At 33.0% G+C, this 25,610-nt stretch overlaps 1 long non-coding RNA gene across 1 annotated transcript; it reads left to right on the top strand.

Moving 5' to 3' along the window:
* Positions 1–11,418: 11,418 nt before the first annotated feature.
* LOC124368512 lies at positions 11,419–23,275 on the top strand. Its single transcript, XR_006922955.1, has 3 exons — positions 11,419–11,549; positions 13,389–13,520; positions 22,815–23,275. It is a non-coding gene; the product is annotated as an uncharacterized LOC124368512 (long non-coding RNA).
* The last annotated feature ends 2,335 nt before the right edge of the window (positions 23,276–25,610 follow it).

Below are 25,610 nucleotides of genomic sequence, written 5' to 3' on the forward strand. Positions count from 1 at the left end.
TACCAATAAAAATATATTTTAATACGTTAATAAAATAATTAAGTGCCGTAATTACAACATATAGTGTTTTCTCAAAACATATTAAAAGAAACACAAACTTATTTAGTAGTCTACCACTACACTTACGTAATTTGAATCTTGCCAAGCTCAAATCGCGTCACAAGGTGCTATATAATATTTAGCACCACTAACGAAACGACACTGCCCAAGTTATTCAATCAATATACTATACAGTCTGAATGACTGGCATAATAAAGTAAAATACAGTTCCCCTTCTAACAGCGTGTTTCAGCGACAGGTTGGGGGTTGCAACAAGAAATATTGTGGTTGCCTTAATATAGAGCAGAACTTGAACATTTAACACCATAGTCGTTCCGCCTAACAGATCCGGAACGTCGGAATTATTTGGCACGTCTAGCAAACCGGAAGTTCTGAAGACGAGAACTGAACAAGTTCCGTTCCGGTTCCGGAAAGTTCCGATTAAACTGTTTCATTTCTGTTTTGCACATATCCAAACTGAAGTGATTTGTCTACTATTCGTTTTTACTAGGATATATTTAATTAAATATGCTTAGGTAAGTTAGTAAATTAGTTTAATACAATATGATATAACTCGGTTCTATTTTTATATTGAAAACTTGAATTTCATCTAACAGGCTATTAAACATAAATGTCAAAACATTTCAACAATATCATTTTGGTGAAAAGTTTTAAGATATGGCTATATAGACTTGGCTATTAGAAATATTATTTTTTCACACAATTTGTCGCTGAATACAATGTAAACAAATAAATAAATTGCTACACTTAAGCGTCTATTCACCCTAATTTACATTGTTTTCAAAATTAAACCTGTAATACAGAGTAAAACAATTGCAGTCTCGTTTCACATCCTACCTAATATTGCTAAAGAGTAACTTCTTGCCTACTATTCGTATAGAAGAAGAAGAAGAAGAAGAAGAATGATTTTATTTCTTGAGAACACATTTTTACAACAAATACAAAATACAGCACTGATCAAGAATACAATTAGGAATGTTAATTAGGCGTATAGCCTATGTAACATTTTTAACATCTACTTGTAAATATTTGACACATCGAATTACGTAATGAAAATATATGCCCTACCATAAGTATTTGGCTAAAGACATCGCCTACTATAACTCTAAGTGTTGGAAAGCACTAGGCTTTTTATTAGTACGGTGACCTATCCCTGTAATCTTCGAAATTATTAGAACATTTATTAAAAGCTCCCGCCAGTGACACTACTACGCATACTAGTTTAGTCACACTATGTAATCAATGTTAGTATTAAACCAGTTATTTGTAAACTATGCCTGTAGCCTATGGGAATTCAGAGCCAATTATTTGACAGTTGTTCCCTGTTGCGTTAATAATATGTTACTTATTAGTAGCCTACACTAAGTAACTCTATGGATCAATTGACATACTTAGTTAAACGTTTACTGACTAGGATATTAAAATAATAGGCCAAATAGAATTTAATTTCTGAGGGGTTTTAGTTGACATTGCATTCGTCCATACTAAAATTCATTAAGTATCCAAACATAACAACAAAGCTGATTATAGGAAGCGGACCACTTAAAAGGTCATGTAATGGAAAAGCATTAGTAAATATTTTTATTACTTTTTATAAAACTAGAAAGTTTCGTCAATTGTAAGACTTATAGCCACCATCAGGCTTGCAATTCAGCACGAAAAAACGATGTGACGATCTCAATGATAGCGTGTGATGCCTCGGTAAACAAAGAAGATCCTGTAACCCGTGTAGGCTATCTGGTTATTTTACTTCATATGGCGGCAAGCAAATAATGTCACTGGTCATGTGTTATTATCGTAGATACAAGACCATGATTGTGAATGTACATGGCTGTGAATGAAAGTGTATGGTGACATGGAAGCAGATCAGCGGGTTGGCGTGCGTTTGAAATAGCCTATCTTTCACCGGTGCGAGGAGCGGGTAGTGGGTGCCGCACCTGAGTGATTGTGAGCAATGTTTCATTTTAGTACTTGCACTCGTTTCAGAAGAAAACAGTTAAGCAGCATGGATACCTTGAGCTGAACATTTATTGAGTTTGGTACTACAAGCTGCAGCCGGTTGCTGTTTTAATGCTGGAAGCGTTTTTGATTTTTTTTAAGAAGAGATATTTGTAGCCTATATTTTACTGGTTAACCAATAGAAAGGTACTTAAACTCTAACCGAGTACTTGAAACTGAAAACAACGTTCTTAGTTTTAAAATATTCAGAAACAGAAATCAACTTGTTCATAACAGAATATTAAAACGTATTACAGGATATTTATTGGCCTTTTAGCAATAAATACTATCTTTAATTAATAATCTTTAATTAGCATGTCAGTACTAATAGAAGGTAAAAAAGACTGGTTTTATGTTTAGTTAAAAACAATTAAACAATGGCCTGCTGTAAAAAAAGTTAAACGCTTTCTTGAAACAGCAGCAGTTTCATATTGGTTGACCAAAATTATCAAATTAAATATCAAACAAAAAGGATTTATAAGCTTAATATATTCTACTAAATAGTAAGAAACCCAATAGAAATTATTAATGATGAGTATAAAACATCTGATTTTATCAAGAATTAAATAACCAAATATTGAAATAAGGAAACAGATTAGAATGTCTTAATTAGTCGTGTTGATTCTAAGAAATTCATGATAGTATATAGCCTATAAATATCACCATACTTAAATATAGTAATAATTAATAGCGAAAAGACTACAGCACAGGGTGATGGCATTAATATAACAAAAACACACTTTGTAATTCACCAGTTATAGAGCCAAATCCAAATAGTTCAGCAAAGACCAGTGTTTACGAAGTAGATCCATTTCGTCTAATTTTAAAGTAGGAAACCGTCTAAGGCTTTTTTTGTCCTAAAAATATTGCACTTGAATGTACAGCTGGTATTGGACTAGAAGTTTTATGCAGCTACGACTTGTGTTGATTTGAGAGGACTTTCAGATGGATTTTTGGTGGATCTGCTCTTCTTACTTAACATGTAAATTTGGTGCATATAACATTTTTCCTATATCCTTTAAGTGGCACTTTCTTGCGTTGTTTCACACAATAGTGGCTGTGGCTTTAGAGAACCACTAATTGTTCTCGTAACACTATGTAATTGAAAATTAATCTCTTTCACATGGGCACTATTTAACCAAACAGAAGCGCAATACTCAGCAGTGGAATATACTCGTACAACAGACAAGATAGATGTGCGCAAAGCTTTTACATTGTGGCTCTCTGTGTTGAGATTGATATAGTGTTACTCCTAATTACTGTCGGTTGTCAACACGATAGTAATGCCTCTTGTCCAAGTAAGTACACTTTGAATGTTTTTAGCGTAATAAAAATGAGATCTTACAAATAAATATTACCTTTTTTCATATATAAAACTCACTTTCATGTCCTCCTTATATACTTCACATTTCACTACTTTTGGAACCAAAGCTTGCTCTTAAAACTATGAAATAATTAAAGATAATACGTTTGCAAATAAAATTAAGTTATTGTATTCAACATTTCCAATAGTTGTATTTAACTAATAAATAAAATATAAAAATGAAGTCAAAATCACTTTGTTAAATAATATCACAAAACTGATGTTATTAAAATTTGGTTTGGATAGTAGATATTAATTATTTTTGTAGAATATTCTATTCATTTGTTTAAACAACTCAACTTTAACTTTTATCTAGACTGTTAGAACAATGCTTTAAAATTGCTTAGTTTCTAAAATATTAAACAATTTACTCATCTTACTTAATAATCTAAAATACAAACATGTTATATATTGTTAAAGATGTTCTAATCACTCCCAATCTCCAACAAAAACCACAAAAGGTACAGACATGACATTTGGTACATTTGTTTGTCTTGTGTTCTGGAGGTGCATTAAGAAAGGATTTTTATTCCAACCTCAGGGCTCTGCCCCACATGGTTCTAAAGTTGATGAGATTTCCCATAAGAAATGTGCTTATGCAAACAAGTCTTCTTAATTGAAAGTGTCTGTTAAATATAATGAATTGTTCTGTGTACACATTATAATGACATCACAACTGTAAGCAGAAATCATTTAATTACCATTGTAAATTTGTTTATATTTAAGGCCTTAAAAGCATAGAATAAGCTCAAAAGTAACAACACATCAATTCAATCTTTTCTGTAATCACTGTTAAGCAAAATTTTTATCCAGATAATAAAATTGGAAGTGTTTGTTAACATATAATTTTAACAGTAATTTTAGCAAATATTAAAAATTCAGTGTTTGTTCAGTAGTGTGATATCAAAGACAAAATTACTATCTAACTTCCACACAGATTAAGAGACCGTTATAAAACCCAGCTTAGTTGTGTTTGGACAGAAATAGGCTTCTCAGACCTCCTTATAAGTATACCTTTGATCAGAGCAATCAAGCAAACTTAACTATGGCACAATATCTTAGAAAGGAAGTAAATTTCTAGGGCTGGAAGTATACGCGTATTGATCGATTTAAAGATTTTAACCCTATAAACACAAGTACTTATAAAACCTGTTTCACTCTTCTAATTCAGTGCCCCAAAACACTGCTTTTTAGACTTAAATCTATAAATTGATAAGGAGATTTGAAAACTTTTCAGTGACTATCACTTATCTCAGGAGTGTTTAGAATGTCATTTAAAAAGAAAATGCTCATGACGTCCTTGTTTTTTTTAGCAGGAATTGAGTGCAAAGCACCGGGCAACTGCTAGTAGCTATTAGTATGAAAAATGTATGCAATTACAACTTAACAAAAATGAATATTATTATTTTCAAAAACAAACAACAATAATTTGGCCAATAAAGTAACACTATTGCATTTTACATACAAATAATTGTGAGAAACGGTCATGTCTAGTAAGATACCACTAAATGATAGGAAACAAAACTTAAGTATGTATATCTTTTTACAAAATGTTTAGTTACTAGTCACTAAAAGATATGCTGTAATAACCAAAACTAGCAAACTAATGAGGTTAGTTAGTCATGTATTCTGACCATCATATAGATATTTTTAATAATAGGTATTCAACATATTTCTATTTATAAAAATCTGTCTTTTAGCAATTAATAAAACTATTTTTATACAATTTTAAGCAATTAATTTATATCCTCAAATATTTTAAAACAAAAAAAGATGTTTAAAAATTGTATCATGAACTTATCTATGACAGAACAGATCAAACCATCACAGAATGAAAATTAATATCTTGCTTCCTCCACATTGCGAGATTTTATTTTGCAGGATGTTCAAGTACAGGAACCGGTTGAATGAGGAATGTCTGGATGAATGACTGCTAGATTATATGAGCCTCATATTAAACACATATTGATGACATAAATTTATTTATACATATAATAAACTAGAAATATATATTTGAAGGTAAAAAACTGTGTGATTTAATAAAAAAACACCTATTTTCCTACTTTTTAAGGAAGCTTACAGTTATTTTACTGAGCTTTTATAGCTATGGTGATACAGCTGAAAGGGGTTCATACTGAAATGTTTCACGTTGATTTTGCATTTTACACAATTTCGGGATGAGCATACTCGTATTGCTTGTATCTTCTCCCCATATGATCTACTAAGTGCTTGGAGGCTAGGTTATATTATTTATGTGTTGGCTTCTGATTATTGTGGGCTTTTGCAATTATACCATGTATATTATTGATGCCCTACAATGCATGCTTTGAATTTACATAATCAGCACAATTTTTGTATTATCACTTCTACACTCCAATATAAAATAGGAAAATAATTAAGTGAAATAAAAATGGGTATGTGTGAAAGTGAGAGTTTAATAATCACGGAAATAGTGTCTTTGATCCTTTGATTAGAGTATAATTTATTGACCGCCGTGGCAAACCAATCTCCAAACTCAGCAAACTGTCTTACAATTTGATAATAATTGTCTAATACAAACAATCCTCTTGAATTATAGGGAAATAATTGTGTTTCTTGTGATTGTTTCAGCCCCTTGAATATTGATGATCTTGAGGTAGAGAACTTGGAGGAAGAGCAGTTAAATCGATTTTCTTTTACTGGCTACATCACAGACGTATTTAGAAGGATTTCAGAAAACAACACAGCAGCAGCTGTTGGGTGAGTGTTTTAGAGGAGTTTGTAAGAGGTGTTAAGTTAGGCGATACTGCCTGTTTGTGTTACTAATTGAGTGAAACAAAGGACCAAAGGTAGTTTTCCTCATTCAGCATCATGCATTATGCTCACTTTGACCGATTTTGCATTTTTGGAAGAAGAGTCCAAAAAGTAAACAACATTGTTGTTATATAGCACTTCATCACTCACAAGTAATGTGATTCTGCTTTTTGCTACGTGGTATTGGAAGATGGGAAAGGAGATGTAAATGGGCAAATAGCACAAGGGTGGAAAGGTTCTAGCATGGATCACTTGCTGTTGCACGGTGGTAGGAAGCCAAAATAGCATTACATTAAAGGAAAGTAGAAATTAAGCTTGGTTTTTTTATTCAATTTTCGAATTCAGGGCCCCAAAACACTGCTTTTTAGACTTAAATCTATAAATTGATAAGGAGATTTGAAAACTTTTCAGTGACTATCACTTATCTCAGGAGTGTTTAGAATGTCATTTAAAAAGAAAATGCTCATGACGTCCTTGTTTTTTTTAGCAGGAGTTGAGTGCAAAGCACCGGGCAACTGCTAGTAGCTATTAGTATGAAAAATGTATGCAATTACAACTTAACAAAAATGAATATTATTATTTTCAAAAACAAACAACAATAATTTGGCCAATAAAGTAACACTATTGCATTTTACACACAAATAATTGTGAGAAACGGTCATGTCTAGTAAGATACCACTAAATGATAGGAAACAAAACTTAAGTATGTATATCTTTTTACAAAATGTTTAGTTACTAGTCACTAAAAAATATGCTGTAATAACCAAAACTAGCAAACTAATGAGACAATAATAGACAATAGACAATAGACAAATCTCTTTATTTCATGAACTTTGAGTACAGAAATGTCGTCAAAAGTTTGCAAGAGTTGGAAATTGATGAATCCATGTACGAAAATTAGTTTTGATTTTGAAAAGTCGGGTCTTCCCTCCACCGAATGTACTCGTCGATTGAGTAAAGGGGTCGAACTAGGAGCCAGTTTGATAAGCCGCTGTCTCTTATTCTTGATTGGCCCTGGAGTTTTTCAGCTCATCGGGCAGGTAGTTGGCAAGTTTGGCACCGATGTATGAGGGCTTCTTCTCATAGAGTGCCAGTCTGTGATTGGGAAGAACATAGTCGCTACCGTTTCTTGTGAAGTGGTTATGTAAGTTGTTTCTTCTGGGGAGATCTTGACGTGCAGCATGGAGGATTACCTCAAGAATGTAGAGAGCTACCACTGTGAGGATTTTTAAATTTATAAAAGCTCCTCGGCAGGACTCCTGAGGACCTAGACCCAGCATGGCTCTGATGATTTTCTTCTGGTGTATCAGTACTCTTTGGAGGTTTGTTTTGGAAGAGTTTCCCCATAGTACAAGGCCATATCGAAGATGTGACCTCAGCAAGAGCAAAGTATGCTGTTCGGAGTAGTATGCTCTGATCTTCTGTGATCGATTTGAGTCCTTTTTTATAACGAATACACCAGAACTGAGTTTAGAGCATACCGTATCCACATGGAGACTCCATGACAGGTCTGAGTCAATGGTGAGGCCTAGGTGTTTAGCATATTCGGTTTGGTTTAGTCCAGGTATTTCAGTTACTTGGTGTTTTTTTGATCCAAAGAAGAGCTGTGTGCTTTTACTCTCATTAACAGCCAAATCATTGCTATGGCAGTACTCAAGTGCCATGTTAAATGCTATGTATGCTTTAATTTCAAGTTCTTCAGGGGTTTTTGTACTATTTATAAGAACTGTGTCGTCTGCATACATAAGCAATGAGCAGTGCCGCTCAAGGAAATTTGGCATGTCGCTGGTGAAAATGATGTACAGGACAGGGGCCCAGGACTGATCCTTGCGGGACACCTCTATCTAGCTTTTGGCTTTCCGACCGAATTGTTTGCATTGTCCCTTTGTGATCTGTATGACTTATTTCAACCACTTGGGTTCTGCCTTCCAAGTAACTCTTAAACCAACTTGCAGCAACACCGGTCACTCCGATTCCCTCTAATTTCTTTAAAAGCATTTCATGGTTAAGGCAATCAAATGCCTTGCTGTAATCTAGGAGTATGGTTGTCACAGTGTTTCCTGCCTCTATATTGTCTATAAGTCCTTCTATTAGGCTGATTAATGCTGTTACTGTTGACCTACCCGCAGTGAAGCCATGTTGATGATGAACTGTAAGCATATTAAAGGTTTTGATATGTTGTAGGAGTCTGTTCAGTACTATTTTTTTTCTATAATTTTAGAGAAAGCTGACAGAAGTGGAAATCGGCCGATAGATTGATGGTTGCTTTTTATCACCTTTCTTATGTTTTGGTAGCACTTTAGCGATTTTTAGCTGAGAAGGAAATGTGCCCTGTAAGAAGAGACTTGTTGACAATATTTACTAGTGGTTGTGCAAGTTCGTCTTTACATCGCTTCAATGTTTTTGGTGACAGTTCATCTATTCCTGAGGAGGTTTTTGATTTCATTGACTGGATGACTTGTTTTACCTCTATTGAAGTGGTTGGGTGAAGTACCAAGCAGGGACAGTTAGTAATCCTGCTCGTCATTGTGTTCTGTCTGGGCTTAGGTTGTTGTGCTAAGGTTGTTTTAGCAACACTAGTTAGGTAGATATTCAGTTGGTTTGCTATATCCATAGGGTTATAGATTATTTTTCCGTTCCGTTCACTTCCAGCTCGGACAGTGTGTTATGGTCTTGCTTACTTTTCCTTTCACTATTAATAATTTTCCAGATAGCCTGACTTTTGTTTTCAGCTTCATCGATGATCTTTGCAGTTGCTTCTTTCCTTCTCCTTTTAAGTAGTTGATCATATTCTTTCTTTTTTCTCGCCGCTTGTTGTTTTGTCCTCTAGCTTTCCATACAGAATGTATTGCTCTTGTGCTAGGAGGAATTCATTTCTTAATTTTTTTAGTGTCAGAGTCCTGAGGTGTGGGTTTCTTCATTTTCTTAGTTCGAGTAATTTTGACAGGACAAGTTTTGTTGATTGTGCTTATAATTATCTTGTGCAGGGTCATGTATGCTTCTTCAGCATTTTCCTTTGAGTATACTTCTTCCCAGGATTGTTGGCTCAAGAGTTCTTTTAGTTCCTGTATGTTTCTCCCTGGTAAAGCTCCTTTTTTGTATTGTCATGTTGTCCTTTCCAGGTTTTTGGACATTTATTGTGCACATTTGTCCGGTATGATCAGAGATGAAGGTATTTATTACTTCGGATTCAATTTCAGATGAGGCTAAATTAGTACATATAAAATCTATGGAGGTCTGGCTATGTGGTGTGATCCTGGTTGGAGGGAGATACAGTCTTATGATGTTGTAGGTGTTCAGGAAAGCTTCAAGTATTTTGTTACTCGTTGAACTCTCGTCCAAGCAGTTTACATTTATGTCCCCCATTAGGATTACTGTACTCTTCAATGTTGGAATTGTGTCCAGGAAGGTTCCTAGGATTTCTAAGGCATTTTCAAGATTATGACTTGGCCTGTACACTCCAATAATATAAGTGTCTCTGGGTTTGGTTTGTAGCTTTACTGCCGCTATCTCACAGAGCAGTTCTTCGCTGTATTGGGACGCATTCAAGCTTGTTGAATGATTCCTGAAGTTCTCTCTAACATATACTGCAACCCCCCCTTTAATATGTTGTGTTCTGCTAAAAGAATCTATTAGATTGTATCCATTGAGTCTAACATGACTGATAGAATTTTCTTGGTAGCCATGTTCCGTGATGATAATGATGTCAGGGGTCTCTTGGGCTAGCTGGTCGTTTAGGATATCTATTTTATTGGAGAGGCGGTCTACATTTTGATGGAAAAGCTTTATTTTTTCTTTTGTTTGTGTACTTTGCTGGGGATACTGTTTTAAGGTGTACCCTCTCTTTTGCTGGAGTGATTTTTGGCCACAGTTGTATGGAGTTGAGCCAATTTCAAGTATTTTGTGTTGAGTATATGTTTGTTCGCAGGGTGGAGAGAATTCACAAATGTTCTGGTATTGTAATTTTGTTTGAATTTGATTTTTCTGAATGGACTTTCGGCTAAAAAATGTCTTTGATTAGGTATTTTGATATTGGTTGTAGGTTTTGGCTGTGGGCAATTATCCTGTCTATGTACTTGTGCTTCCACAACCATTGTGTGTCCGGCCTGGATTGGCGAATCCAGGACCTTGTTTGTCGTCAGCCCTGTTAGCCTTGATCCTGGTGTATCCATAGGGTATTGTGTCTGAAATTGTGAGGTATTGTGAGGTTAGTTAGTCATGTATTCTGACCATCATATAGATATTTTTAATAATAGGTATTCAACATATTTCTGTTTATAAAAATCTGTCTTTTAGCAATTAATAAAACTATTTTTATACAATTTTAAGCAATTAATTTATATCCTCAAATATTTTAAAACAAAAAAAGATGTTTAAAAATTGTATCATGAACTTATCTATGACAGAACAGATCAAACCATCACAGAATGAAAATTAATATCTTGCTCCCTCCACATTGCGAGATTTTATTTTGCAGGATGTTCAAGTACAGGAACCGGTTGAATGAGGAATGTCTGGATGAATGACTGCTAGATTATATGAGCCTCATATTAAACACATATTGATGACATAAATTTATTTATACATATAATAAACTAGAAATATATATTTGAAGGTAAAAAACTGTGTGATTTAATAAAAAAACACCTATTTTCCTACTTTTTAAGGAAGCTTACAGTTATTTTACTGAGCTTTTATAGCTATGGTGATACAGCTGAAAGGGGTTCATACTGAAATGTTTCACGTTGATTTTGCATTTTACACAATTTCGGGATGAGCATACTCGTATTGCTTGTATCTTCTCCCCATATGATCTACTAAGTGCTTGGAGGCTAGGTTATATTATTTATGTGTTGGCTTCTGATTATTGTGGGCTTTTGCAATTATACCATGTATATTATTGATGCCCTACAATGCATGCTTTGAATTTACATAATCAGCACAATTTTTGTATTATCACTTCTACACTCCAATATAAAATAGGAAAATAATTAAGTGAAATAAAAATGGGTATGTGTGAAAGTGAGAGTTTAATAATCACGGAAATAGTGTCTTTGATCCTTTGATTAGAGTATAATTTATTGACCGCCGTGGCAAACCAATCTCCAAACTCAGCAAACTGTCTTACAATTTGATAATAATTGTCTAATACAAACAATCCTCTTGAATTATAGGGAAATAATTGTGTTTCTTGTGATTGTTTCAGCCCCTTGAATATTGATGATCTTGAGGTAGAGAACTTGGAGGAAGAGCAGTTAAATCGATTTTCTTTTACTGGCTACATCACAGACGTATTTAGAAGGATTTCAGAAAACAACACAGCAGCAGCTGTTGGGTGAGTGTTTTAGAGGAGTTTGTAAGAGGTGTTAAGTTAGGCGATACTGCCTGTTTGTGTTACTAATTGAGTGAAACAAAGGACCAAAGGTAGTTTTCCTCATTCAGCATCATGCATTATGCTCACTTTGACCGATTTTGCATTTTTGGAAGAAGAGTCCAAAAAGTAAACAACATTGTTGTTATATAGCACTTCATCACTCACAAGTAATGTGATTCTGCTTTTTGCTACGTGGTATTGGAAGATGGGAAAGGAGATGTAAATGGGCAAATAGCACAAGGGTGGAAAGGTTCTAGCATGGATCACTTGCTGTTGCACGGTGGTAGGAAGCCAAAATAGCATTACATTAAAGGAAAGTAGAAATTAAGCTTGGTTTTTTTATTCAATTTTCGAATTCAGGGCCCCAAAACACTGCTTTTTAGACTTAAATCTATAAATTGATAAGGAGATTTGAAAACTTTTCAGTGACTATCACTTATCTCAGGAGTGTTTAGAATGTCATTTAAAAAGAAAATGCTCATGACGTCCTTGTTTTTTTTAGCAGGAATTGAGTGCAAAGCACCGGGCAACTGCTAGTAGCTATTAGTATGAAAAATGTATGCAATTACAACTTAACAAAAATGAATATTATTATTTTCAAAAACAAACAACAATAATTTGGCCAATAAAGTAACACTATTGCATTTTACACACAAATAATTGTGAGAAACGGTCATGTCTAGTAAGATACCACTAAATGATAGGAAACAAAACTTAAGTATGTATATCTTTTTACAAAATGTTTAGTTACTAGTCACTAAAAGATATGCTGTAATAACCAAAACTAGCAAACTAATGAGGTTAGTTAGTCATGTATTCTGACCATCATATAGATATTTTTAATAATAGGTATTCAACATATTTCTGTTTATAAAAATCTGTCTTTTAGCAATTAATAAAATTATTTTTATACAATTTTAAGCAATTAATTTATATCCTCAAATATTTTAAAACAAAAATAGATGTTTAAAAATTGTATCATGAACTTATCTATGACAGAACAGATCAAACCATCACAGAATGAAAATTAATATCTAGCTCCCTCCACATTGCGAGATTTTATTTTGCAGGATGTTCAAGTACAGGAACCGGTTGAATGAGGAATGTCTGGATGAATGACTGCTAGATTATATGAGCCTCATATTAAACACATATTGATGACATAAATTTATTTATACATATAATAAACTAGAAATATATATTTGAAGGTAAAAAACTGTGTGATTTAATAAAAAAAACACCTATTTTCCTACTTTTTAAGGAAGCTTACAGTTATTTTACTGAGCTTTTATAGTTATGGTGATACAGCTGAAAGGGGTTCATACTGAAATGTTTCACGTTGATTTTGCATTTTACACAACTTCGGGATGAGCATACTCGTATTGCTTGTATCTTCTCCCCATATGATCTACTAAGTGCTTGGAGGCTAGGTTATATTATTTATGTGTTGGCTTCTGATTATTGTGGGCTTTTGCAATTATACCATGTATATTATTGATGCCCTACAATGCATGCTTTGAATTTACATAATCAGCACAATTTTTGTATTATCACTTCTACACTCCAATATAAAATAGGAAAATAATTAAGTGAAATAAAAATGGGTATGTGTGAAAGTGAGAGTTTAATAATCACGGAAATAGTGTCTTTGATCCTTTGATTAGAGTATAATTTATTGACCGCCGTGGCAAACCAATCTCCAAACTCAGCAAACTGTCTTACAATTTGATAATAATTGTCTAATACAAACAATCCTCTTGAATTATAGGGAAATAATTGTGTTTCTTGTGATTGTTTCAGCCCCTTGAATATTGATGATCTTGAGGTAGAGAACTTGGAGGAAGAGCAGTCATATAGATGTTCTTTTACTGGCTACATCACAGACGTATTTAGAAGGATTTCAGAAAACAACACAGTAACTGATCTTCTACGGTGAGTGTTTTAGAGGAGTTTGTGAGAGGTGTTAAGTAAGGAGAAACTGTCTGGTTGTGTTACCTAACATATGATGTTAATAAAAACATGTTTATTTTTTTTTTTAATATGTTATCTATTTATATCTCTTGAAAATGTTTTGTTTAGACTAATTTTTATGTTTAATTTTTATGTTTTTATTGAATATATATATTTCCCAAACAAAATTTCATCAGAGTTCAGAATGAGAAAATAGAGGATGAGGTAAATTATTGTTCTACAGTATAATATTTCTAATGTGTTTTCTTACATTGTATATGACAGACACAGATATGTTATACATACAATGTAACTTATTTAGGAAGGAAATATATTTTTCTTGAGTTTGTGATTCCAAACAAAAAATGATACACACAAACAGACCTATGAATATTTTCTATCTCACCACCTTTACATTGTACACCTACACACTGCTTGTTACCAAAGCATACATGCTTTCAATAGTCAAAATTTTAAGATTTCTCCCCATAAAATTTATATGTTAATAAAATATCTAAAAAAAAAAAATACTATGGTAATAGGTTTTCCAAAATGTTTACAATTCAAATAATTGAGTCTACTTATTACCACTTTGAGGACACTTATAGATTCCTTCATATGAACTAAACTTTCACCATTAATATGAATAGTGACTTAAGCTCCATTTTACCTTTCGCTAAGTGCAATTTGTGCATGGAGACTCAGACATTTCTGCTCAGGCATGCAATGCCCAAGAACTGGAATAATATCCTCTTGGCGATGGGGGTTATAATGCCAGGGCTTCAATTGCAAGATATGCGAAGTAAGATCATATCTTCACATGGAAGGAAAGAGAATGATTTAAGTTTATAAGAGCATTGTTAGTAGTTGGGTTATTCAGTTTTAAGGTGACCAAGACTATCCTCACCATCTATCAGAAGCATCCTGTTATTACGGTTGCATTAACGGTTGAAAAAACTCAAAACATTATTCTTAGCTTACCTAATAACACTCAAGATGTCCAATTCGCAAAATTATTCGGTATTCACATTGATTCTAAACTAAACTGGTCCCCCCCCTGCAGTAGGCTCTCGCGAGTAAGTTATCTTTTTTGGAAACTAAGAGATGTTGTTTCTATTGAATACTTGAGGACAGCATACTTTGGTTTATTTCAGTCTCATATTTCTTACGGATTAATATTTTGGGGTCATTCTTCTCACGTTAAAGATATTTTGATAATACAAAAGAGGGTTTTATGAACAATCTGTAGAGCTGAATTCTTAGAACAATGTAAACCACTTTTTATTAGTTTAAAAATTCTCACAATTATAAACCTATACATCTATTATTATATGTAAAATCTAATCTGCGCTCATTCACACTTAGACAAGATTTACATTCGTATTATACTAGAAATCGTGATAAGCTTGATATGCCCCAGCACAAGCTGGCCAAAACAGGTTCATCTCACATGGTGAACTGCATTGTTTTCTTTAATAAACTTAATGTAACAGCTTGGATTGCCTTAACTGGGGTGTTTAAGAGTAAGGTATTACATTGGTTACAACAAAATCCATTTTATAATCTATAGGATTCTAAATCATGATGTGGATGTAGAATTTTTATTCTGAATAACTAAATAGTGCCAGAGTAGTAATTAAACTCACACATTGTAAAACCGCAATTGTAAAATGGTACTGTAAATTTTACATGTCTAATTTTAAAAATATTTTATTCTATTTTATCTATTATGTCTATTATTATTAATACATGACTATTCCTATTTCATTATATGTAAAATGTGATCAATGGCAATAAAGATTATGATTATGACTATGATTAGCAACATCTGAAATCTGGCGTAACTCCTGCAACCTGTAGGAGTCGGTCTGAAGAGATGCAGGTGAATTGGTGATGAAGAAGCTCAAAATGTGCTCTACATTGTTTCAACATAAGAAACTCTTAGGCTAGAAAATGTAGTTTCTTAGGTCAAGTTGAAGCCAACACTTTTAAACATCTTCCTCTAAGTGTTGTGGGTATACTCTGCAAATGTGAATTTGACCAGGAACTTGGAGAGAATAACAATAAAGCGAGTCAGGTGTAAGAGTTTGATCAGCGTTTCATCCTGACATTTTTCCTTAAACATTGGTTGTAGTCTCTGCGAGAAAAAATAAGCCTTGTTATTGAATAATATTGTTGGCATTTATTTAATAATCATAAGCAAATAATACAAAATTTGTAATAATGTTTAGGTATACCTTGTAGATATAGTTAGCTATATTTTAAAACATTTTATGCTAAAATAATCAAAGTTTGGGGACCTTTAAAATGAGGTATAACCAAAACTATGTTTCTGTTTTAAAACTTTCCAAAACTGACTCCATCCCCCAGATCATTTTGGGTCATATAACACAATTGAAGTCCCTTGCTATTGAAAGTGTGTGTTTAAAAGTTCTATTTCATGTCATTCGGCCAGTGCAGGTAGTGGGCCCATCCCATGTCTAATAATACATAATGTATACCTCAGAGATTAATCACTTATCACCAAGAAATTCATAACACATCAAAACATATAAAACCATAAAAACTATAACCGTGCCTATTAACAATAATTAATCTTAATCTATTTGATATAGTCAAGTATGTTTTTAAGTATCAGCATTTCAATTTCAATAACACAGTTTATTGCTATAACACCACACAAAAAACGAGCAGTTATCGGTTACAATAGATTTAGTAGATCATTGAATAACCATCACCAATATGTTTGAGGGTTTACAGTAAGTAGTCTTTCACCATAGATAACAAAAGAGTCTACTAACAAAATATTTCTTAAATATACGAGAATCTTGGAAAATACTTTTTATTACATTTTTTTAATCATTACATTAATGAGTTTTTACTTTGTCGAGAACTGACATCTAATTTTGAGTCTTTGTTTGGAAACTCCTTGACTATCTGAGTAATATGACAAGAAAATCAGTGATTAAAAAGAAATGTTTAAAAGACTATCTTGCTGAAGGGTTTTTATCCTGAATTGAAAGGTTTGAAGTCTCAGTTATTATTAAGTAGTTCTTTAAATCATTAGTTTGTAGTTTAATCTTATAACAACTAACTGTTTAGTTTTTAGTCCTAAAATTTGTATGTAATACAACATTCTATTATATAATAATAAGATTGTAAGTTTACCTTTGTCATTTATGTATAAATATGTTATTAAACAACAACCTTATTAATACTTGTTTGGAGAAAATAAAATAGAAATGGCTGGAATTAAATGTATTAGTTACTAAAAGCACTTTACAAAATAATCTGATAAAATTTAAACAAGATATGATTTACTCAGCATGAATTGTTTGTATTTATGCATATTTTAAGGGTTACTTTCCAGAGATCACACATAAGCTGATGGTGATTGTCAATCGTAACAATATTATTAATGTTGATTTCGAACATAGGTAAATAATGAAATGTATTTAAAACTCTAACTCATTATCCTCACACAGTTGATGGGCTGGAAAGTGTTTCAGTCACTGAACAGCGTTTTGGCATTGAAAATTATATTTTTATAGTCTTGGAACAAACTTATGTATAAGACAATATTATTCTAGTTCTTGGGCATTTCATTCTTGAGCAGTGGCGTATGAACCTCCATGGGTTGTAGTGACAGTCCTTGTTAAACCACTTGTTGTTGCTGTGTGTCCAAGGGATATTCAAGGCATTATTCACCCCATAAACAAGTATAGCATTTGCCAGGGCATTGTCTTGTCGAAGGACTGGAACTACACCTCCATAGGATATTCAAGGCATTATTCACCCCATGAACAAGTTTAGCATTTGCCAGGGCATTGTCATATCTAAGGACTTTAACTACATTTCCATAGGATATTCAAGACATTTTTCACCCAGAAGAGTGTTTTTGGTTCACTTAACAATGATTAATGGAGCTATAATCAAGATGGTTGCTTATAATGAAAATGATCACAAAGTAGCTAATAATAAAGCTAAATTATATTTTATTTGTTTTATTTAGGTATGTTTAACTTGATTAACTGACTTTTTTATATATGTCTCCCCTCGTAAAAAGTTTAAAATTATTTTACAAAAGCACTTTTTTTCTATAAGAAACTCTATTACTATGTCAATTTGTACATTTTCAGTTTAAAAAAATCAAGTACAAGAAATATTTATTTAAGAATGATGAATCTGTATAGTTTACCTTCACCCAATCCAGAATTAAACCTCTTTTAAATAGTTATTCAGTGTAAGGTATATCACGATATGTGGGCAGTAAAACTAAATAGCAATAACAGAGTAATTTTAATTTAATTTATACATTGAATCATTAAAATAATATTAGGACACCCTTTTCTTTATATTATAAGTATGATAAATATGGATAATATAGACATTTGGAGAAATACATTGTGACATTGATTAAACTATATTATGATATCCATAGCCAGCTGGTTAAAGTATCTTCCTTTAGTATAGTCAGGAATTCTTATTACTGTGAGAACTATATTCCAAAGGTTCTTTCAAAAAGGATCATCACTTATTAATTTATGATTAGGATAAGTACACATAGTAGTTACTATGTCTTATTTACTATAACATAGTAGATAGAAATATACGTCCATCTACGTTGCTAGTTTAATGTTAAGGACTGGTGATTATCATTTAATTAAACATAACATGCTTTTTCATTAAAATATGACAAAAAGGTTATCAGCTTTACCATGCTCTAAATCTTATGAAGGTACTCTAACCTTTCAAACTCCCAGTGACGAACTAGAGCAGGTCTCAAATCATCTTGGCTGTTCACTCTGTTTCTTGCCTCTATCATTCTTGTCATCTATCCTTAATGCCTACGGATAAAATGGTTATGGATGGTATTGTTGTGTTTTTCTCAATCCAGTGGTGCAGTGTCTTATAAAGTAAAGTAAAGATGTCTTATTTAACCAGGCAAAGTTAGGGCTAAGAAGCCCTCTCTAACACTTAAACTGGGTACCAACGGCTTAAAGTGACTTCTGAACCACCACAAATGACCGGGCAGGTGGGCTGCTTGCAGGGACAGGATCGCTCAGCGGTCACCCATCAAAGCAGCAGCCACGCTCGACTTTGCTTGATCTGGTTATCTTGCGATAGACGTTGTACCCGCTACACTGCGTTATTGGCATAAGACACATTGTCAATGTTTTTGTAATGGCCAGCTATTATATTGCGTAGCTATGGTGAGAAGGTTAAATCAATAAAGATGTTGAGTTTAGCTCCAGTTCACATTCCTCTTAGAGCAGCACCTGAAATTTGACACTGTCACAGACTTGACTCCTGGATCTGGAGTCATGTTTGTCTGAAAAGATTTAAAAAAATAGTTAGAAAACTCGGTTGCTCCACTGTGCTTAGATATCGTAGTACACTCAATTGTGCACCTGTTGAGACAATGAGAATGCCAATTCACCTGGATTACACTATATTTTGTGATCTGGGAATCTCTGATGTCGAAAAAATTAAAATTATTCATTTTGAGCTTCTTCTTTGTCTACTTTGTTACATTTTTACCACACTTTTAGCTTTCAACTATGCAATGAAAATTGTATAGGGCTTCCTTCTGTATATACTTACTGATTGACCCTATACTACTTGGACCTCTCTATTGTTTTAATTGAAGGAAGCAGTACTTCCCCATTTGTAGGATTTATGTAGAGAGGTTCTTCCTGGAAGATTACCCTTTTTCTAATTCACACAACTAATGGTGTTAAGGATCCGCTCCACGTTGGCTGCGGTTTTTTGATGAGTGTCAGCCCCACGTTGGCTGCGGTAATTTGCTGAAAGCCCCTTACGTTGACTGCGTCAATTTGCTGCGGATCCCCTCCACGTGGTTGTGTCAATTTGTTGTGAGTCGGTTCTTTAGTGTTGTTGACTCACCATGTAGTTGTACGCCTTTTTGTCACCAGTCCCACGTTGCTGTACCATTTTGCTCCGGATGGTGTTGGTCGCCATCTTGCCCAAAATCTGCCCAATGCTAGCTGCGTTCCCTTGGTACTGCTTAAAACTTATTAAATTTGAATGTCTGTGGTGTTATCACCAACAACAAGTCTATGTCTATCTCAGGTTTTAAAATATGTTGAGTGGTGATTAAAAAATTTAATATCACTCCATCACACTTTTTATAAATGGGATATTCAAAGAAAAGTCAAACCAAGTGACCTTGACGTTAATTTATTCCATGTCACACTGTCAATACATATTATAATTTCACTCACCTTGCAATGCTTTGATAATTTAAAAGTCTAAAATAATATCCCATCCTTCATTAAAATTTCAATACACTATATAACAGATCACTACTATCCCAGGAGAATCAACACAACCTCCTTGCTTCAAGTCTGGTAAGAGAAGACCGAATCTCCGTATAAAACTACGGATACCGACTCAAAACAATACTCATCCCCTCTCTCGTTCAAATCAGCGTCTTCACGAATAAATATAATTTGATTGTTTTCTTATAATTGTCGAAATTTATCACGTTTACTATAATTAATCAATTTAAGTCTTTCTATTTTCTTTTTATTATTTTTTCAAAGCTTTTTATTTTAAATTTTTAGCAACATGTGCTTTATGACGTCATCAATATACAAGTCATTTATCCCACAATTGGCTTTTCTGCGTAATTCTATTTAGTGCTTTTGTAAAACACGAATTTCGGTTATTTTTACTTCATTTTAATTAATCAAATCTTTTCCCGTATAAAGTTTAATATATTTCTTCGTTATTAATTAAATAAATCTCAATTCCGACAACATGTGATTCACTGACGTCACAGTCTGCCGATTCACTGATGTCACAGTCTGCCAATTCCCCGCGAATATTCAAATGTCGTAATTTGACCTGTTACAATGCGTGCTTCTCTCCACAAATTCGGAATATAGTGAAATTTCTTTGAGATAACGTCTCTGAATCAGCAGCTACAAGTACATAACTTATGGAATTTTTGCAGATATTGAATTGTATGAATGTGCTACACTTGATTCAGTGATGTCTATATGATCTACCAACTCCTTTTAAAATATTTAATTGGATACAATCTTGTTATGAGAGTTATTTCGTAAACTCATCTTGTAGGGAAAATTAAAGTTTTGTGGATGTATATATTTGACTGGATTAATGTTTTAATCAGTTTTTACTCTCCCCCTTACATTGAATAGGTAAGACTATATGATGGCTGAAAAGATCAATTATCAGTTTATTGTGGACTGTTTTTATTGAACTTCACAAGTTCCAATTTTGTACTAGTATACCATATACATGTATGAAAGGCTTAATGTATAAATTTATAAATATACAAAAGACACAACATCTTATATGGATACAAATATTATGGTTGCAATGCAATATCTTACATAAAACCCATTTTCGTTGCAAAATATAGTTTTTAGTGAAGTTACAATACTAATGTTGGTGTACCTTAATGCTATAACCTGGATTCACTGCTGTTTCTTATTCATATCAATGGTTTGTCAACCTTTATTATTTCTGAATAATACCTAATATCTGAATTAGAATCAACAATACCAGGCAAGTCTTAAATTTTAACAACTTTAAATTCTTAGATATATCTTAAAAGTCTAAGGTTGTCCACTGATTCATGAACTCCTGGATTCCTCAACTCTTATCTTAAAACTAGCCTTGTTAAGCTGTCTTATCTCTAGAGGAATTTCCTTAAGGCATTTACTGGGTATAATCAGTGGGCTCTTATCACACTTGTGGAGTCTAGTTCTAGACATGTTAAGAGTTAACAGTGCTAGTTTTAAGGTAAAAGTTGAGGAATTCCTGAGCTACTTTATTCTCAGATAAAACAATAATTGAAAATAAGGGTGTATACCAAAATGACAGATTGTCATAACAGCACATAAAGGGATGGATGGATGGATGGTAAGTGAAATAAAGCAATATATTAATGATAAAAATGATCATACCAGTTATGAAAAGTTTATTAAATATTATTTTGAAATAACTCAAAATTGGCCTCAAGATATGCATAAATTTCAAAAAAATATTTATTTTTCTCAAATTATTTTTATAAATTTATGTTTCTTAAAAATATCTTTACAGATTCCATCCTTTTTCAAGGATCTTTATCGTTGTTCAGTTTCTCAATAGAATAAATTCTTTTATACCCAGTGTCACCAAAGATTCTGTGGATGTTCTTCATCCACAATCCTTAAGTCAACACCATGTGCCATACCAAGTGACGCGTAGAAAAGTGATACTAAAGAAACAAAGAAACACTTTGATCCTTAAATGAATTATAATCACAAATTCAAGTGAATGTATGAGGATTTATAGTTAGTACATGAATTACATTGCCAACAATTATACACTCTAAATGAGATGTGTCCATGAAACATGATTTTAAAACAACTAAAAGTTGATAACTAAATATCTTACCCTAAAATTTATTGCTTTGTTTCATCTATCACCTACCTACCCCTCTGCTGTGCTGTTGTGACAATTTTATAATTTTTGCGTAAGTGGAAGTCTGCATACCAACTAATTAGTGATTATCAATTTATGAATTAAAAATAACCTAGTTTTTAAGTAGTTCTGGAATAACTTCATTCACGATTATTCAATTTTACAGTTTTTAAATTATACTTAGAAAGTAAATTTTCAATAAGAAAATTGTATTTTTAAGGTTATATAAAAATGAAAACTAAGATATCAGTTCTGTAATTGTATCATAAAGGACCACTGTATAGGAGTGCTGTGGTTGTATAGGAGTGGCTTGACTGACAAATCCAGCTTTTGCCATCTCAAAAGTTTATTGGCTACAAAATGCAGAAACCGAATCTGTAAGAAACCTCTCCTAAGATAAAAATATTTACCTAGCAGGGATCACTTCTGGCTGGTTATACCTTCCAGTTGAACCCACCTCTGGGCACAGCAAAAACCGATGTGTCATTTAAATCTGGGCAACCTTATAGATGTACAGGAGTGACACATCACTAACTGCAAATGTCGAGATTCTTGAGTTCATGGGCAATTCTATAGGTCTAGTCTACTGTTGGAGATGACTGGTCTATTTGAAGGGACCGTGTTGACGGACGGTGTCAAGGACCCGCCAAATTTGAGTATGGCCCTGCATATATCATTAAGGGCTGTTGATTTCCAATCGTAAAGATTAGGAACTGTCAAATCATATTTTACGAGTCAGGCTAACTAATAAATTAAAACCAGCAAGAAATTAATGCAGTGTAAATAGATATAAAATTCACATTTTGTTGTTATTTTCAGAGAAGTTAGGAGGAATGGGTTCTGGACTACCATCTATAGAAAGATAAGCACATGGTGGACTTCTAATTTTAATAGGAGGCCGGAATCACCAGTTGTTTTCCAGCAAATCCCATTACCCCCCCCATTAGAACCTGAAAATCAACCAGACCCCGACCAAGAGTATCCTGTCCAAGACATCACATACCTGACAAGTCTCTATTAGTTACTTAGTCTGCTTATGTTTGATATAGACTGAAAGAATACACTTCAAGATTGCTGAATTCAGCTTTAATTTTTAAAGACACAAGTGTATAGACACATGAAACATTAGGTTTAGTGATTTGTAGGTTCTTTTATAAATAGACACTAACAATTAACTACAGTAAACTTTACTTTCTTTTTCACATGTAACATTTCCTCTCATTTAAAAACTTAGTAAAATTCCCTTTTAAAAATTGTACACTTCAGTAATTTTTCCATATTTTTAAACCTAACTAATTTATGATTTATTACTGGTGAACTCAATAGCAAGTGTTTTTGAAGCTAAAGAAAACTGAATGTTTAAGAATGATTTTTATTGGATGGCCAATCATTCTCCAGAGACAGCATTTTCTTCTTTTCAATAGTGTTAGTCTTATGAACACCAATGTTCAACTTTAGTAATATATGTTAATTTGTAAAAGTACAACCGTATTTTAAAGTTTAATTACTTATTGCTTGTTTCAATTAATTTAATCAATAAGTCTGTGTAATCCACAATAATGTATGTTAATTAATTTGTCTTTTAATTTGACCTGTTGTTTTACTATTAGATTTGTTTTGTTTATTACAAACCTGTCCATACTTAATTGCTGGTCATGGTTGTATCTATTACATTAATACTTAAATACTTAAATGTTGCTCTGTGTTGTTTTACTTTTTGAAATAAATTAAAAGTTGTTGTGTTGCTTGTATTTTTGTTAATCTGTTACCATTGATTTCTTATTTGTCACAGTAATAATTTAATAACAGCAATAATTAATCATAGAACGCATCACAAATACACTTTACCTTAGTTCATGATACCCTATAATGCCTGTCAACATCAAACATTTTCCCTAACAAGGTAAGATATGTATTACTCCTAAATCATTCCAGTCCTTTTTCATTTAGAGCAAGAAGATAAGACAACCCCTAAAAGGACTGAGTTGTGTCACCTTGGTAGAAGAGGAGATTAGCTCTGTTCAAGTTCCTTCCAGTCAAAGCGGCAGGGGAGTGGAAAAACAAAACTCCCTAACATCTAAACCTTTAACATTTAGAGAGTCACACCCAATCCAACCTTCATCCTCAGAACTGAACCAGACCTATCAGCCAGCCCTTTTTACCCAACTATCTCGAAACTTGCAATTAATAATGTGAGCTTTCCTCTCTAAGTCCCAACCTAGGTGCCCGCCCTTGACATTATTAGGATCTCTCTGCTTTGCTGCCACAAGTAACAATGAGAGGATCTTTCTCTGGTACACTCCTATAACAACTTCACCTGCATTTGAAATTAATTGCTCCTCAGAAAATCTAGCCTCATGATAGGCCTCCAGAATGATGAAAACTTTTCAGCTAGCCTCCTAATCCTTGAAAGAGAGCTTGGATCCTCCAGCAGCTCCTTGCCCTTTCTCTTGGCACTTATTAAAGCTTTTCTTGTGCAAGTATAGTGATTTATTAAATGTTTTAAACTGAAAGCAGAACTTTACCTATGTTTAGCAGTTATATGCTGGAGCTATCCTTGATGCAACTAATTTTATACATGATGATGAAAAAAATACAATATTATCTACTTGAGAACTTCTGTTTAGAAAGGGTTTGCAATAAATAAGGGGTGCAACAAGGGGATGAGAGGTACTTGCTGGAGGTTGTGTGCCGATAGTATATTAATACCAACTTTTCAAATGATTCATTTCAGACTAGTATTATTGTATTATTGTTGCTTGTGTAGTAGCATGCCTCTGAGAAAATGAACATATTTCTATTAGTTAACTGAAAATTAAATTATTAATTTATAAATAATCATGCTCTCTTAAATTCAACTTTCACAAATACTGTTATACATTACTTCACTCTGTAATTTAAAAACAAAACAGAATTATATATATATATATAAAAGTAGATATGAATGTAAGGGTTCTAGACCACTTTTGGAGTAAACAGAAAACCAACGGAAAATACTGTTTAAAGGACAATAAACGAATCTGTAAAATCAAACAGTAAGGGGTTCCTAGACCACTTTTGGGACAGTCAGAAAATCAATGTAAAATACTGTCCATTGAACCATAAACAAATCTAAGAAATCTAACAGGAAACCACGAATGGAAAATAACCGAATCTATAGCTGTTTTACTGTTCATTGTAGGCTTCTACATTTATAAGCTGTTTTAATGAAAAAATCCAGAAATCTTTGAAATCTTTATTCCACGAAGTTAATTGTAACACAGTCTTTATCTTTAATAGTCTTCTTTCCAGTAACAACCAAGTGTAATTTTTCATTTTTGTTCAATTCTTTAATCTTTTTTTCATCCAAAACAGTCAAAAATCTGTTCGGCAAGTGTACTTTACAATCTTCCAACTCGGCAATTATTGTAAACCCGAATTTATCTTTCATTTTCTCCAAATTCAAAATCTTATATTTCTTTTTTTCTTCTAATTCCATTAATTTCTTATACTCTTTGAATCTTAGTTCACCAACTTCATTCAGCTCCTTTAGTAGCTCCATTATTTAGTAGGAAGAAAATTTAGTAACAAAATTGAAAATCAACATTTTTTAAATACAAAATCCCGGGGTTTTGA

This window comes from Homalodisca vitripennis, chromosome X, assembly GCF_021130785.1.
Source record: "Homalodisca vitripennis isolate AUS2020 chromosome X, UT_GWSS_2.1, whole genome shotgun sequence".
Lineage (NCBI taxonomy): Eukaryota > Metazoa > Arthropoda > Insecta > Hemiptera > Cicadellidae > Homalodisca > Homalodisca vitripennis.